Below are 17,543 nucleotides of genomic sequence, written 5' to 3' on the forward strand. Positions count from 1 at the left end.
CCAACCTAGATAGCATATTCAAAAGCAGAGAGATTGCTTTGCCAACAAAGGTCCATCTAGTCAAGGCTATGGTTTTTTTCTGTGGTCATGTATGGATGTGAGAGTTGGACTGTGAAGAAAGCTGAGCGCCGAAGAATTGATGCTTTTGAACTGTGGTGTTGGAGAAGCCTCTTGAGAGTCCCTTGGACTGCAAGGAGATCCAACCAGTCCATTCTGAAGGAGATCAGCCCTGGGATTTCTTTGGAAGGAATGATGCTAAAGCTGAAACTGCAGTACTTTGGCCACCTCATGCGAAGAGTTGACTCATTGGAAAAGACTCTGATGCTGGGAGGGATTGGGGACGACAGAGGATGAGATGGCTGGATGGCATCACTGACTCGATGGACATGAATCTGAGTGAACTCCGGGAGTTGGTGATGGACAGGGAGGCCTGGCATGCTGTGATTCATGGGTTCACAAAGAGTCGGACATGACTGAGTGACTGATCTGATCTGATAGGTGATATCAGCCCGATCCATCCATTGTAAAGTTTTTCTTTAGCTTTCCACTCAATTATTTTAGTCATCATTGATATCACTGCCTGTGTGTGAGTACAGAGTCACACAGTCATGCCCAACTCTTTTAGACACTATGGACGATAGCCAGGCTCCTTTATCAGTGGGATTTTCCAGGCAAGAATACTGGTGTGGGTTGCCATTTCCTACTTCAGGGGGTCTTCCTGACCCGATGATTGAACCTGTGTCTCTTGTGTCTTGTGCATTGGCAGATGGATTCTTTGCCACTACACCACCTGGGAAGCCCTGTCATTGCCTAGATCCATTATTTCTTTCAGGAGTACAGCGTGGTGATGCACTAAGTCTATCATTCACTCATTGTTAGCTGAGATTTTTCTAAAAGAACATGCCATCATCAAATTTTTATTCACCCCTAAAGTAGAGTTTGCACAGAAATATTAGGTTAAGCTTTTTATGTTTTCCCTTTATTAAATTAGTTTTCCAAAAAAAAAGTCAATATCCTTTCATCTCCAGAGGTGACTATTGAGTTTTCTTTTTTAAAGTATCATTTTGAACTCATTGATTTTTAATATGTTTAATTCATCATGCATATTCTTCTTTTTGAAGTTAAAATTGAACCACTTTTCACTAGTAGGAGTAACATCCTGGGACCCCTCTTGAATCTTTTTGATCTGACTCTAGTGGACTATGTTTTTCTTTTTTTTTCCCCATGAAAAACTACTAACAAATCAAAAGTAAAGAGAAACCTAAAACAAAGCCCATGTACCTATAATTATCACCATGGGCTCAGTCTTGGTTCCCTTTTATATGTACTCACTCTTAAGGTAACCAACTATCCTGGTTTATCCATGACTTTCCCAATTTTACCATCAATGCCCATTGTCCTGGGAATCCTTTCAGTCCCACATGAACATGGTTGGCCATCCTATGGTCTTCTTCCAAGATTCTGTGTTATTTTATTGAGAAATATCTCAGAATGCATCTCTAAAATATAAGGACTTTTCAGAACCTAACTTTAGTACTGACATCACATCTAAAAAATTGTTTGATATCACAAAATATCACTTTGACATCTTTCTTGTATTCTGGTACAGTGAGATGTTCTGGGCTCACTTTTAATCTTGTCTAACCTACATGAGGAATTGACCACTTATCCAAAGAGCTTGAGTTCCTTTTAGTGGGGAATGGTGTTTAGAAACCACAGTCTGGACTATGTCATTATTTCTATGATTTGTATATAGACAGAGCTAGGAAATGAATATATTTAAAAGAGAAAATATATCATGTGTTCCTATTGATATCACCAACTCACATTTAAGGTCAGAGGCTTTATACCCAGGTTTTCTGATTCTGTACTTGGGTATTGCTTCTCCATGACAAAAATCTCAGCCCCAGTTATAGCAATAGAATTACTCACTTGCCTATCCTATAACACTCTTACAACAGTTCCAGAATAGCAAAATCAATATTACAACTAAAAATAAAATTTCTGAAAACATCTTAGTTTTTTTGCAGTAATTTATAACTCAACTGTATCCCAGTCGAGACATGGAGGCAAATTACTGTATTTTAAAATGCTTTAACATAGTGCCTCACTAAATCACTCCAACTTGATACACAGTTTAGCTCAGTTATTTCATTTTAGATAGGAATTTTTTTAAATTTTGATTTAACTTTATTTTATAATTTTGTAAAATATTTATGGACTCAAAATATTTAGAACAGACTGCATTCAGAGAGGTCTGATTTCCATCCCTCTCCCCTCCACATCATGGTTTTTATCATGTCTATCAGGTAACTTTTTTAAAAAAGGTTTTGTTTATTCTCTCATTGCTTTTCTAATATAAGTAAGTAAATATCTCTTCACACCTGCTCCATTTCTGTCAAGAACATCACAACTTTCGTTTGCTTAGGACCTCTTGGTAGCACTTCAGTATTATGCTTGGGACCATTTTAAACAATGAAATAACCATCAAAAGGCACAAAAATGTGAAAATGATGGCACTAAATACTTTGTTTACGTAAGTAACATTTACACTATGAGAACCTAAAGAACTCAGAGTTGCTTTGTTAGGACCTCCGCTGGGAACACGCACATTGGAGAGCTCATATCTTTGCATATACTTGGCTGAGAGTGACCATAAAAGTGCTACCTCTACTGACTTTGGTGTTACAAATAAACTGTAGCTAGTACCTTAATTTACAACTACAGAAGCACAAATAATGAAGAGTGATTGTAGTCCTCATTTCTTTTCCACAGTTGCATAGTATTCCATTGTGTGAATATAGACCATAGCTTTTTCAACTTGTCCCTTGTTGATGGACATTTTGGGTATTTTCTGTTACAAATAATGCAACAATGAATGTTGTATATTTGTGCATTTAAATTTTTGACAACTTCTTTTGGAATGGAGTCCTTGAAGTGGGGTTTCTAGTCAAATGATAAATGCATACATAGTTTTTAAAATCATGGAAAATTCCTTCTTCTTACAAGTTGTACCATTCTGCATCACTCCCAGAATAAATGGAAGACTATTTCCCTGCAACATCACTCAAAGAACATGTTGTTCATCTTTTGGATATTTGTCAGCCTTTAAATGTTTGCTTCAGTGAAATCTTAATTTGCATCTCATTCTCAGCAATGATGAGCATCTATGCATATTGCTATGGAGCACCTGTATTTCTTTTACCGTAGTTTTTGGTTCACATATCCTGTGGAAAGAAGCTTCTTATTGTCAGGGAAACCATCAGATCTAATAAGAAGGGAGCAAGCAGAAGCCTTGCCATGTGAATATCGTTCTTTATGGGGGAGAAAGGAGATAACTGAATCATTGTATAGTCAAGAGCAGTGGCTCAGAAATCATATAATAATTAGTTCCCCTTTCTTTCACTTCGTAGCTGTGTGATCCTGCCCCAGCTTCATCCTGAACCTCATTTTCCTTATCTTATAAGTAATCTATGTGACCTCCTGAGTGTTTTATGAAGATTCAATGACATCTTTGCATAAAGGATTTTGCACCATTCATGGTGTATACTAAATGAATAATAAGTGATAGCTATTACTATGATATGGACATCCCACGTGATGCTAGTGGTAAAGAAACTGCTTGTTAATGTAGAAGACATAGGAGACTCAAGTTCGATCCCTGGATCAGAAAGATTCCCTGGAGGAATCTTCCCCACTCCAGTATTCTTGCCTGGAGAATCCCATGGACAGAAGAGACTGGACTGGCTACAATCTGTAGGGTCCCAAAGTTGGACATGACTGAGCAACTTAGCATAGCACAGCACACGTTGCTATGATATAGAGGAAAATTCTTACCTTCATCAGGGCATGCTTTAGGGTAGAGGAAGGGTAAGAAACGGTGGTATGCGGCTTGGATGCATCCTACCATGAAGGGTAGGGGTGCAAGATGAGGTGAGAGATGAATTCCACCTCATGGATTGTGCTTCAAGAAATAGAAACTAGCTCATGACACTGTAGGGAAGGAACAAGGGAGCAATGAACATTTTCTTTAATATCTGTGTTGGATTTGAGGTCTTTGCCACCCAATCCAGGCACAATCCTCTTTTCTTCCTAAACTTTTAATTTTATATTATAGTTGTTTAACAATGCTGTGATAATTTCAAATGTATAGCAAAGGGATTCATGTATCTATTCTTTTTCAAGTTCTTTTCCCATTTAGGATGTTACAAGATATTGAGCAGAGTTCCCTGTGGTATACAGTAGGTCCTTGTGGGTTATTCATTTTAAATGTAGCAGTGTATACATGTCAGTCCCAAACTCCCTAACTGTACCTTCCTCTAACCCTTCATCCTGGTAACCACAAGTTCTTTCCCTTAGTCTGTGAGTCTTTCTGTTTTGTAAAGACTTTTCAGCTTGTGCATATATGTGATATACAATATTTCTCTTTCTCTGACTTACTTCACTTAGTATGACATCTCTAGGTCCATCCATGTTGGAAATAGTATTATTTCATTCATTTTTAACGACTGAGTAATATGCTATATATATGTACCACATCTTTTTTATCTATTCCTCTGTTGATGGGCATTTAGGTTGCTTCCATGTTTTGGCTATTGTAAACAGCGCTGCAATGAACATTGGGGTGCATGCATACTCTTGGATCATGTTTTTCTCCAGATATATGCCCAGGAACTCTCCTCTTTTTAAGTACACCCAGAACTAGTGTACTTAAAATGACTCTTCACTCATTTCAATTTATGTTTTTGGGTGGGGATGTTATCCCCCTCCTGTGTTTCGTAACTTCAGGGAAAAAGACACAAACAAGGCCCAGATGGTTCATACTTAGATATATCATTTGAACTACATAGGCTAGTTCAGGGATGGGTATGTGACCTAAACAGAGCCAATGAAGCATAATGTGTTTTTCGCTGGTCCTCCAGGGAAAGAGATTCTCACTCTTTCCAAAAGGAATTTGAAACTGGTAGACCGAGAGTTCTAAAAACATTACAGTTGTTTTTGACCATGATGGAACAACTTGTCAAAAAAAAGATAAGCCACCATGAAGTGAATTAAGTTGCAATTTAAAGGAGAAGGATTAGATCTTGTGACAGCATTTTAAGCCCCAATCAAGCCCTGCCTGTAGTTGGCCTAGCCCCTGAAATGTTTAGATATGTGAGTGAATAAATTCCTTCTGGGCAGTGTCACACCAAGTGAGTATTAATAGAGAGTGGCCAATGGTTACTGTTCCACCCAGTTTGGTCTTTTTTTCTTTTTTAAAGTTTTTTTAAGTTTTATTTTTAAATTTGTTTTTAATTGGAGGATTATTACAATGTTGCGTTGGTTTCTGCCATACTTCACATGGGTCAGCCATAGGTATACATATGTCCCCTCCGTCTTGAACCTCCCTTCCACCTCCCACCCCAGCCCACCCCCTAGGTTGTCAGAGCATCTTGTATGTTCCAGGCCAATGCTTATCTCACTAGAAATTCAAAGCATCTTCCAGGCTCTAGGGAAATAGGCCCTTAATCTCCAGATGCTGAAAGGCTGGGAAACAAGCACAGGATGACTCTTGTGTACTAAATTTTTATCCAATCAATTCCACTTTGAGAGGCAGCAGGTGTAGTGTTTCATTATAGACACTCCAAACTCAGAGATCCTGTTCGCATCTCTGATCTGGCTCCTGCCTGCCAGCACTTATGTGGCCTGTTGAGAGACTATTATTAAGATAGAATTTGTATAGATTATTTTCCAGCCAACAAAAGAATTACCTTGTTATTTATTCACAGAATCTAGTGAGCAATATAAATTTAGCCAATTTGAAGAGCCTAGCTTGCTGATCTTGTTAGACAGAGCCAAAGGCTATTGTCTGCTGTTCACATGGAGATAGCGCTTCTGCTGGAAACCTCATTTCTAATTGCAGGAGGGTCAGTTTAGGTTGCAGAGAGACCCCTGCTTCCCAGGCTTATAGACCATATGGAAGCAATGTGTTCTGAATCCCCAGAGAGCTTATAATGTCCAGGATGGAATAAAGCTGAACCCCCTGTACAGAACACGCTGGAATCCCATGCCTAATTTGTATGACAGAAACAAAATTGGAAAGTAGCCAGGAGATAGTCCAGAATTGGCCTAAGAGTTTGTGCTAAAAAGATGTGTGAGACCAGGGAGGGTCTTTAAGCCCAGGATTTTGACTCAAGATACCACTGCTAAAACTGCATCATGGGAATGTGTTGGCTGTATCCATGACAATCTCACAATGGCAGAACTGTTTCATTAATCATCTCAGAAATCCAAGTTACCAATCTATTTAAAAAATTATATTTATGCTTTAATTCTTGGTTGGTATTTATATTTGTATATATTTATTAAAAATAAATAGTTTTAGTAAATTTTAAAAGATATCCTGTCCTGTGTGAGTGCGTGCTCAGTCACATCTGACTCTTTGTGAGCCCATGGACTATAGCTCACCAGGCTCCACTGCCCATGGGATTTTCCAGGAAAGAATACTGGAGTGGGTTGCTATTTCCTTCTCCAGGAATCTTCCCGACCCAGGGATCAAACCTGCATCTCTGGCATCTCCTGCATTGGCAGGCAGATTCTTTACCACTAGCGCCACCTGGAAAGCCCCATTAAAATGTATGAAATAATCATACTGTTGAGATAAAGTCATTATTTATTTTGATGATATATCCTTGAAAATATAGGGCTTGGCATAGAGGAGGTCCTATATTGGTGTTGGTTCCCGTTGGCGTTGCTTACAAAAACTAGTTGCATTTACATTGTTTCATATATGACTTTATGTTTCTTAACGTGCAATGCATTTCCATGCCATGGAAAACACTTTCACTGCATTACTTTTAGTCACAATGCAATAATTTTCCGTTATGTGAATATATCTTATTTGATTTACCCAAGTGCCCTATTGGTGGATATTTATTTATTTTTTTGCTTAAAAAATTTTTTTTATTATTTATTTATTTTTACTTTACAATACTGTATTGGTTTTGCCATACATCAACATGCATCTGCCACGGGTGTACACGTGTTCCCCATCCTGAACCCCCCTCCCACCTCCCTCCCCATACCATCCCTCTGAGTCATTCCAGTGCACCAGCCCTGAGCACCCTGTATCATGCATTGAACCTGGACTGGCGATTCATTTCTTATATGATATTATACATGTTTCAATGCCATTCTCCCAAAGCATCCCCCCCTCCCTCTCCCACAGAGTCCAAAAGACTGTTCTATACATCTGTGTCTCTTTTGCTGTCTCGCATACCAGGTTGTCATTACCATCTTTCTAAATTCCATATATATGCGTTAGTATACTGTATTGGTGTTTTTCTTTCTGGCTTACTTCACTCTGTATAATAGGTTCCAGTTTCATCCACCTCATTAGAACTGATTCAAATGTATTCTTTTTAATGGCTGAGTAATACTCCATATTTAGAATCTCTCTCTCTCCCTCTCTTCCCCTCTCTTTGTTTTGTTTCTATAAGTGTGCTATGCTGAACATTCTCATAGAAAAAAAAATCTTTGCACATATCTTTTACGGTTCATAAGGATAAATGCCTGGAAGTGATATCTCTGAGTCAATGGGCATGAGCATCATAAGGTATCACCAAATTGCCCTCAGGAATGTTTTAGCATTTTATACTCCCACAAACAGTAGATGAATAACATTCCTGTTTCTATATACTCTTATCAAACTATATATATATATATATGTATATATATATATTTAATTTGCCATTTGTAAATTTTCCTTGAGTATCTTGTTTTCAGACGCTGTCACTCTAGGTACCAATGAATTCATGTCATTTCTGTCCTTGGTGGAAAAAGCTTATGTCACTGTGCTAACTCTAATAAGAAGAAAACTGGCTTTGAAGTCACAGGGCCTGGACTCATCTCTTCCAAGAGAGGCAGTGTTTTGTAATCTCTTGCTTCATAACACAATACCTGAAAGCTTAGTGGCTTAAAACAATAACCATTATAGTATATCTTGTGATTTGGCAGGTTGGTTGAGTTTGGTTGGGTGGCTCTTCTGAGGCACGTAGTGCAGACTGAGATGGAAATCATCTGAGGCTTGACTGGGCTGGAACCACAAGGAGGTGCTCAGTGGTGCAGCTGGCAGTGGCTGCCAACCTTCAACTGGGGGCCCAGCTGGGAGTGAGTGTTTCACTTACTTTACTTAGTTTTCCAAAGTTCCATGAAGCTGGAAATAGAGGCTGCCAGTTATCTTAAGGCTTGAGTTTGGAACCCCAGAATGTCACTTCGGCCACATTCTCATGGTCAAAGTTACAAAGTCAGCCAAGATTCAAGAACTGGGGAGACACACTTCCCCTTTTCACATGAGGAGTGACAGCAATGATCAGGGTGAAGATGGATTGGTGGGAGCTGTCTTTGGAGACTAGTGAACTAGTTAGCAGCAGGTAGAAATGGAATTAACACAGATTTCAGAGTCTGGATTTCAGTCTCGATTCAGACACTGCTGTGTTACTTTGGACATGTTACTCAACCTATCTGAGTCTGAGTTTCTTTCTTTTTTAAAAAAATGAAGTACAGTTAATTTAAAATATTATTTTAATGTATACAGCATAGTGATTCAATATTTTTGCAGATTATGCTCCATCATAGGTTATTTCAAGTTAATGGTTATTATTCCCTGTGCTGTATAGTATATCCTTCTTGCTTATCTATTTTATACACAGTAGTTTGTATCTGTTAATCCAGTTTCCCTTATCTGTCTCCTCTTTCTTAGTCTTAGTTTCTGAATCTTAGAAAGAGGGATAATAATATCTGTTTGAATCATGAGAGTGAAAAATTATATTAGGTTGTTACAAAAGTAATTGCAGTTTTGAACCATGAATTTTGCATGATTATAACTAGGCCAAAATACATCTTTATTAATCAAAATGGGAAACATTACAATCAATACATTTTTGCCCACAAGAAATAAGTTTGTTTATTCCTGTAATGTAAAAATTCATGCTTCGGGATTTGGGAAACCCTTGGAAAGCATTTTCTGTCTCCTGCTGGTTGTGGAAGCATTTTCCCTGCAAAATCTTGTTGAGATGGTTGAAGAAGCATTAGTCGGTTGGTGAGAGGTCAGGTGAGTACGGGCGGTTGAGGCAAAACTTCATACGTAGCCCAATTTGTTCAACTTTAGAAGCAGTTGCAAGCATGTGTTGGGTGTTGTCATGCAGATGAATTGGGCCCTTTCTGTTGATCAATATCAGGTGTGGGCTTTGCAGTTTTCAGTGCATCTCTTTGATTTGCTGAGCAAGCATCTCAGATGTAATAGTTCCACTGGGATTCAGAAAGCTGTAGTGGATCAGACAGGCAGTAGACCACCAAACAGTGACGATGACCTTTTATTGGTACAAATTTCACTTTGGGAAGTGTTTTGGAGGTTCTTCTTGGTCCAATCACTGAGCTGGTCAACGCCAGTTGTTGTATAAAAACCACTTTTCATTGCATGTCACAATCTGATCAAGAAATGGTTCATTGTTGTCTGGAACAAGAGACAAAGACACTTCAAAACGATGATTTTTTTTTTTTGATTTATGGTCAGCTCATGAGTCACCCACTTGTCACTTGTTCACTTTTCCAATTTGCTTCAAGTGCCAAATGACTGTAGAATGGCTGATGGTGACTTCTTTGGCAATTTCTCGTGTAGTTGAAGAGGATCAAGTTTCAATGATGGCTCTCAGTTGTCCTTGTCAACTTCCAATGGCCGGCCTCACCATCAAGGCTCTCCTTTCCTTTCCAAATCTTTCTGAACCATGACTACACTGTACGTTCATTAGCAGTTCCTGCACCAAATGCATTGTTGATGTTGTGAGTTGTCTCTGCTGCTTTACGATCCATTTTGAACTCGAATAAAAAATTGCTTGAATTTGCTTTTTTTCTAACATTACTTCTAGTCTAAAATAAATATAAAATAAACAGCAAGTAATGTGTTTAGGAAAAAAAGTAAAGCAAGAAATGTGCACTAAAATGATATACAACATAGCCACATTTATTTAGGAATGTATTCTAATATCAAATAGCAAATTTCAGTAGTGCAAAACTACAATTACTTTTGCACCAACTGAGTAAGTATACATGCACATAATACATACATAAATCCCTATACATGTATACACATACGTCAGTATCTCTCTCACTTTTTATTTGCCCATGAATCTCTCTATATAAATTCCATGGATAGAAAGGAGAGTGGTGTCAGTTGAAGTTATTCTTATAGTTCCTGGCTCTGCCAATTTCTAGCTATATGGCTTCAGAAAGTCATTTAGTCTCTGTTGTGTCATCTACAAAATGATAACTCACGAGACTATTAAGATTAAATGAAATAATGTACACCGATGTCCTTTGTCACCTCTTGGCCTTGTTCTAAATATCTCATTTATTTCTTGGGAGATAGAAACCAAAAGCAGACATGGGATGTGTTGTTGAATATTATTTATGGGGATTCTTGGCTGATGATAGCAGACTGTCTTCCTCCTGGATTGAAAAACCATGATTTCTTCGTCTTTTCTATCAGGATACATAAAAGTTCCATGCACTTTGAATTTTTATGTTTATTTTAGAAATAAACTTAAACATAGATCATGGCATAGCAGGGTAAAGGAAATGAAACTCTTACCATCTGGTGTCAGACGTCATTCTAGAGAAGGGACTATTACTTTTCAATCTTCAGTAAAGGTACACTGCATGTAGATGCTTTTCAGAAAGATATTTCCTTTCTGGAAATATGGGAGGAAGGTAGATGGTAGATAGAAATTACCCCAAAAGTCTTGTGTCCTAGATGTGAAGTAATGCTAGGAGAGATTAAAAAAAAAATGCAAAACACTTCCAGTCCATCCAAGTAGAGAATAAGTGCCTAGCAAAAGTCTAAGCTTTGGGAGTGTTTGGAATCTTAGGAGGGACAGGATGAGAAGGTGGCATTCGAGGTCATTTCATCCAGATCTTATGAAGGGCAGAGTGACTCTAGATAATCTCTGTTACTGTAGAAAACGAGGCCATTATAATTTAGAAAATGAGAGAGACTATCAGGGAGCACATTCTCTGTCCCTTTCTTGTTTGACCCACACACAGAATCTTTTGCTGAAAGAAAACCCCCAGTAGACTCCAGTTAAACATCGCAGATTGAGCACATCCATTTATTTCCATTCCTCCCCAGAGACTCCCACTTAAATGACACTGAAGGAATAAAACGGTATAAAATAGATGAAAAGCTAGGATGAGAAGGACGACAATAATAGATATGATACATTGACCAAGTTTTGAGCGCTGGAATGTGGATCGATGAGTCTGGACTGGAGTAACAGAGTGAAGAAAAGTAAAATCTAAGGACTTGTCAAGGGAGGATATAAGAACACATCGTGGTGATTTGGGTCAGAGAACCTCAGAAAGTATCAGAAATTGGAGGCACTAGCTACCTCAGAAAGCATGAGCAAAGGGTATGCTGACAGTTGAGAGACTCCCAGATTCCCAACCTCATCCTGCGGAGCCAGGCAGGAAAAGCAGTGAAGATTTGGAAAAATCGAATCAAGATGGGTCTTCATTTGGAAATGTCGGGCACAAGTTAAAAACTTCCCTGGTGGTTCAGACAGTGAAGACTCTGTCTACAATGCAGGAGACCGGGTTCAATCTCTGGGTTGGGAAGATCACCTGGAGAAGGGGATGGGAACCCACTCCTGTATTCTTGCCTGGAGAATTCCATCGACAGGGGAGCCTGGCGGGCTGCAGTCCATGGGGCTGTAAGAATCAGATATGACTGAGCGACTAACACTTCCACTTTTTTCAGTATACTGAATGGAGACGCTGCCCAGCCCTCTTTCTCTGGACTCCTGGAATGCTGCCAGCCAGGATTATATCTGCATATAGAAGAAGATCAAAGAATTTTCCAGAAAGAAACAAGAAAGGCCAGGAAAAAATAATGATAGATGATAAATTTAAATTATCTCTGTAGAATGGCTTGGTCCACAAGAGCTAAATTCTTTCATGAATTTCAATTAATGAGCCCCACTCACAAATCTTCCAATCAGTCTGTGAGTGTGTGTGTGTGTATGTGTGTGTGTGTGCATGTGTCATTCAAATATTAATGCATAATAAAGTCAGCAACTTTAGAGAAGTCTTCAACACGGGAGAAAAATGACCACACACATAGTAAAATAGAACTTAAAAGAAGCAAAGGCAATACAGAAAGCAGAAGACTTCAAATAGATGATAAGATCCTCACAGAAATTAGGGAAAGTGTATCATAAATGCAATAAGAGGAGAATGCTATAAAAAATGCACTGCAAGAGAACACGTGACAACTCTTAGAAATAAAAACATAAAAGCTAAGACAGACTTTCAGAAGCATGATTAAAAGAGAAAGGTCAGAAAATTTCTAAGAAAGTAGGAACAAAAGTCAAAGACATGCAAACTAGACCAGATTTTCGAAAACTAAAGGACCGCTTCCGGAGCTTTGTATATAACCATCAGAAGTTGCAGGCAGAGGCAAGACAAAATGGCAGGGAGGGGATTATCAGAGAATGAATGCTATAAAATCACCCAGAAGTGAAAGATATGAAGCTCCGGGCTATAGAGATTTACTGAGTGCTCAGTAAAATAAATTTTAAAACTCATAAAACACATCATTTTTAAAATCACAGAATGCTGAGGATGCAAAGATAATCCTGAAAACTCCAAGGGAATCATAACAGGTCACATGAAAAGGATTAAGAGTAAGGAACTGACATTGGACTTCTGAACAGAAATGCTAGAAGCTGGAAGACAATAGATCCACATTCTCAGAATTACAACCTAGAATTTGTTACCTACTCAAACTATTACTCAGGAGTGAGGATACAAGAAAGACTATTTTCAGACATGCAAGGACTCAAACATTTACCTGAGAAAGCTTACAGAGAATGTGACTTTCTGAAAAAAATAAAGAAAACCAAGAAAAGGAAAATGTGGAAGCATAAAAATGGGATTCAGTAGAGCAGAGATGAGAGACAAAGTCCCAGAGGTGGTGGAGGACGGGAAGGATGTAGGTGATGCAGGGTGAGTTATGTAACAGATCTGGAGAGCACTCAGTCCATATTGGAGTAAGTGGCACAGGTGTCCTGGAGGGGTACCTCCTAGGTAAAGGATGGATTTCTTACTAATAAATTTATCACATCAAACTTCTTGGAGTTCTGGTGAATATTTTTGAAAAGAATTCATGTTGGGTGCATAGAAAGAGTCAAAGAGGAAAAAGGGCAATGACTTTGAAAAAAAAACTACAGAAGGAAATGGCAACCCACTCCAGTATTCTTGCCTGGAGAATCCCATGGACAGAGGAGCCTGACAGCCTACATACAGCCCATGGGCTTGCAAGGAGTTGGACACAGCTGAGAGACTAACACTTTCACTTTCGCACCTGTATGAGAAAGAAATTTAATCATTGGCCCTACTTGGCTGAAGCGTCACAATGAAGCACCTGCTGATTATGGATTTAACCCCAAAAGGTGGCATCACTGAATTGGCAGCAGTGAGAGTATGTGTGTGTTGGGAAGGGGAGAGAAAGAAAGACCTTTCAATACCGTTAACAGGATGTTAAAATTAACAGATTAAGAAAATACAGTATAAGCTTGTTTTTTAGAAACATGGAGGGAAACTACCAGGAATGGATAAAAATGAAAAGTTATTTCCTTGGAGGAGCAGTAATTAGTGATGGGGAGGAGGAAGGAGACAGCTATTTTTCACTTAAACTTTCTAATACTTTTACTTTTTAAACTATATACACACGATAAAGAACCTGCCTGCCAATGCAGGAGATATAGAAGACGTGGGTTCAATATCTGGATCAGGAAGATCCCCTGGAGGAGGAAATGACCACCCACTCCAGTATGCTTGCCTGGCAGGCTACAGTCCATGGGGTTGCAAAGAGTCAGACATGACTAAGCAACTGGCTATGCGCACACAAACACATGATGTTTTGATAACAGTAGCATTATGCTTAAAAACAGAAGACCTCTGGGAACAGGACTGGCTGCTGGACTTGAGGGTGAAATGTTGGTGAGACAAACCCCAGTACAGTACTCACTGAAAATCAATTTTGTGCCAGATTATCCGTTACACATGATGTCTTGTCTTCCTGTTAGCCCTTTAGGTAGGCACTTTCACCCCCAATTTGCAGGAGCTGAGACTCAGGGAAATGAAGTGATCCTGTGAGTAAATCTCAGAGCAAAGATTCAAGCACACATTCGTCCAGCTCCAAATCATGCTTTCCCCATCAGCCCAGGTTGCTATGCATGCATGCTAAGTCGCCACAGTCATGTCTGACTCTGTGAGACGCTATGGACCATAGCCTGCCAGGCTCCTCTGTCTGTGGGATTCTTCAGGCGAGAATACTGGAGTGGGTTGCCATGCCCTCCTCCAGGGGAGCTTCCCGATCTGGGGATCAAACTTGCGTCTCTTGTGTCTCCTCCATTGGCAGGGGGGTTCTTACCACTGAGCTACTGGAGAAGCCCCCTGCTTTTCTGTAGTTGGTACCTACTTATGCTCCAAATTCACCACAGAATAGCATCATTTTAAATCTAGAAGGAGTCTTACAGATCATCTGGTTCAAAGCATTTTATCAGTGGTTAAATTGAGGTTCTATCACTTACGTGGTCATTAGCTGCTGACCTGGCCCTGTTTCCACAACTTGTCTTTGTCTACATGACACTGTCAACATTGTGGGGAAAAGTACAGAAATTAGGACTCCTTCAGTGAGCAGAACTCACAGCTACTTATTTTTTCCCTAAGAATAACCATACCTGGCTATTTCAAAAGGTGAAAAAAGCGAAACTCCAACAATTCAAAATTTCTAGTACTCAGAAGTCTGGGTATGCCAGCTGCAGTCTTGCTTTCTCTGAACTGTGTTTAGTTCCCTCTATAACATCCTGGAAAAGGCCTCATAATCTTCAGGAAGTGACATGTGACTTCATCACTGGGAACGAGGGTCTCCAGGGAAAGAGTTACCTGATCTTCCTCTAGGGGTTTTCTGGGACAGGTCAACACATGCACCCCAATACAGCATCGTGAAGCAGAAGAGGTCCAAAGTGAGGCAAATTGAAAACAATCTTTTATTGAATACCTACTATGTGCCAGGAACTATGCCAAGAACTTTATGCTCATGATCTCATTTTTATATTTGGGGCAACTCTGTAAGTACAAGTAGTACTCCCATTTGACTGCTGAGAAAACTAAAGATCAGACAAGCCAAGCCTTTAAGAAGCATCTTGACACCAGTCCTCCCACCGTTCATTGTTATGCTATACAGTCAATATATTTTTCTATCACTCAAGGTACCTCTGAAACAAAGCAGACCAGTAGGAACCAACATCAAAGTCAATGAAGCAGAAATAGCACTCTGCTTGTGCTGTGGCTTTTGCCCAGAGCATTCTCGGTCCCTGGGCTTCCTGACTTCCAACATTCTACCTTACCCTTTGGCTGGATTATTTCCCATTAATCCTTTGAGACTAGCTTTGGTTGTCATCTTCTCTAGGAGTCTTCTTCACATCCATTAGCCCGCCCTCTCACTCGTCGTCTCTTGTTATTTACAATCATACTTTGCCATCATTCGTTTATGCACCTCTTTCCCACCAAATAAAGATTGCTGTAAGGCCTGGAAGAAATCTTAAATGTTGTTGAAGTCTTTGGTGGGCTGAATATCGTCCCACCTCCCCAAAGAGGTCTGTGTTCCAATTGCAGCAACCCATGAGTGTGTTATTTCGCATGGAAAAACAGACTTGGAAAATCTTGAAATATGGAGACTCCTGGATTATCCAGGTGGGCCCAGCGCAGTCACAGTGTCCTTGTGAGAGGAAAGGAGGAGAGTCAGAGTCAGAGTCAGGAAGCTGAGACATGATGATGAAAGCCAGGTTGGAATGTTCCATGAGGCAGATGGAAAAGCTCTAGAAGCTGGAAAAGGCAAGGCAATGGATCCTCCCCTAAATCCAGCAGAAGAAGCACAGCCCTCCTGACACCTTGCCTTTAGGACTTCTGACCTCCCAAACTGTAAGCTTTAAGCTCCCAAGTTTGTGGTAATTTTTTACAGCAGCCAGAGGAAACTAATACACAGCTTTAGGGCTTAGATAGCACTTGACACGTAGTAGGAACTTAATAAATATTTCTCCGATGAATGAATGAGTAACTTGTAACATAGTATGTGTCTCTATTCCACATACATCCCTCTGTAGGTAAAGGTTTGTGCTGTTGTAGTTGTTACTCAGTCACTAAGTCATGTCCAACTCTTTGCAACCCCATGGACTGCAGCATGCCAGGCTCTTCTGTCCTCCATTAATTCCTGGAGTTTGCTCAAATTCATATTCATTGAGTTGGTGATGCTATCTAACCATCTCACCCTCTGCTGCCCCCTTCTCCTTTTGCGTTCATCCTTGCCCAGCATCAGAGTCTTTTCCAGTGAGTCAGCTTTCAAATCAGGTGGCCAAAACATTGGAACTTTAGCTTCAGCAACAGTCCTTCCAATGAATAATCAGGGTTGATTTCCTTTACGATTGACTGGTTTGATCTCCTTGCTCTCTAAGGGACCCTCAAGAGTCTTCTCCAGGACCAAAAGGTTTATGAGTAAGTGGCAAACAAATTGTGGGAAGGACATTGCTCTGGAAATGTGTAGCGGAGACTTGATTATTACAGCCAACCAACACTGGTTTGGACAGCTTCCCTGTGAGTAAATCTAATAGATTTACTCTGTGACTTGGGAAAACTCTTTTAATCCCTCTGAGCCTCTGTTTTCTCATCTGTAAGAAGGCAGAAGTTAGTCTGACAATGAAGTTCATAAAGACAGATGATGTTATTCTGTCGGAGTACTCCTTGGAAGACAAGATGCTATATAAATACCGGAGAGCGTTATTGTTACATGAATAATAAATAGTTAAGAAATAAATCCATGTTTTCAAAAACAACTAATGCAAAACACCCAGAGTCACCTGTCACTTAGGGAAGGCTGTGCTATCTTCCTGAACTAAAACATTTAGTACTTTTAATAGCTTTACTTTTTAATAATCTGTAACTTAAAATGGAGCACATCACTTTCAGATTAAATATTAAAATATTAAATATTAAATCAGACAGCAGAAATCCATCACATACTTGAACCTGCCTGGTTTACTCAGGGTCTCCTAGGTGCACTAAGAAATCTAAGCACTGTTTGTATCCACTGAGGTCATTTCTTCCTTTCTTTTTTTTTTTTTTGCCAGACACACTGGCACCGTATACATCTTTTTATTGATTAATCTTGAAGAGTTGAATGAAATAGACCAAATACTAGCATCTATACTTGAAACAGCCTATGTAGCATGATGAATCTAGAGGTTACATTTAATAGACACGGCCAGTTATTCTGAATGAGGGAGTGGGGCATGATTTGTCTCTTTGGTTCATGCCTGTTTCTTTTTGACTTCTCATGACAGCAGCTTTTTGAAGCCTGCGTTGCAACTCTGGGCCTGCTCTTTGTGTTCATTTTGGCTGCAGTGATGGTCTCATAACCCTTTGGGTGTCATCGTCCTTGGAGCTCCAGT

The sequence above is a fragment of the Bison bison genome, unplaced genomic scaffold, assembly GCF_000754665.1.
Source record: "Bison bison bison isolate TAMUID 2011002044 unplaced genomic scaffold, Bison_UMD1.0 scf7180017864072, whole genome shotgun sequence".
Classification (NCBI taxonomy): domain Eukaryota; kingdom Metazoa; phylum Chordata; class Mammalia; order Artiodactyla; family Bovidae; genus Bison; species Bison bison.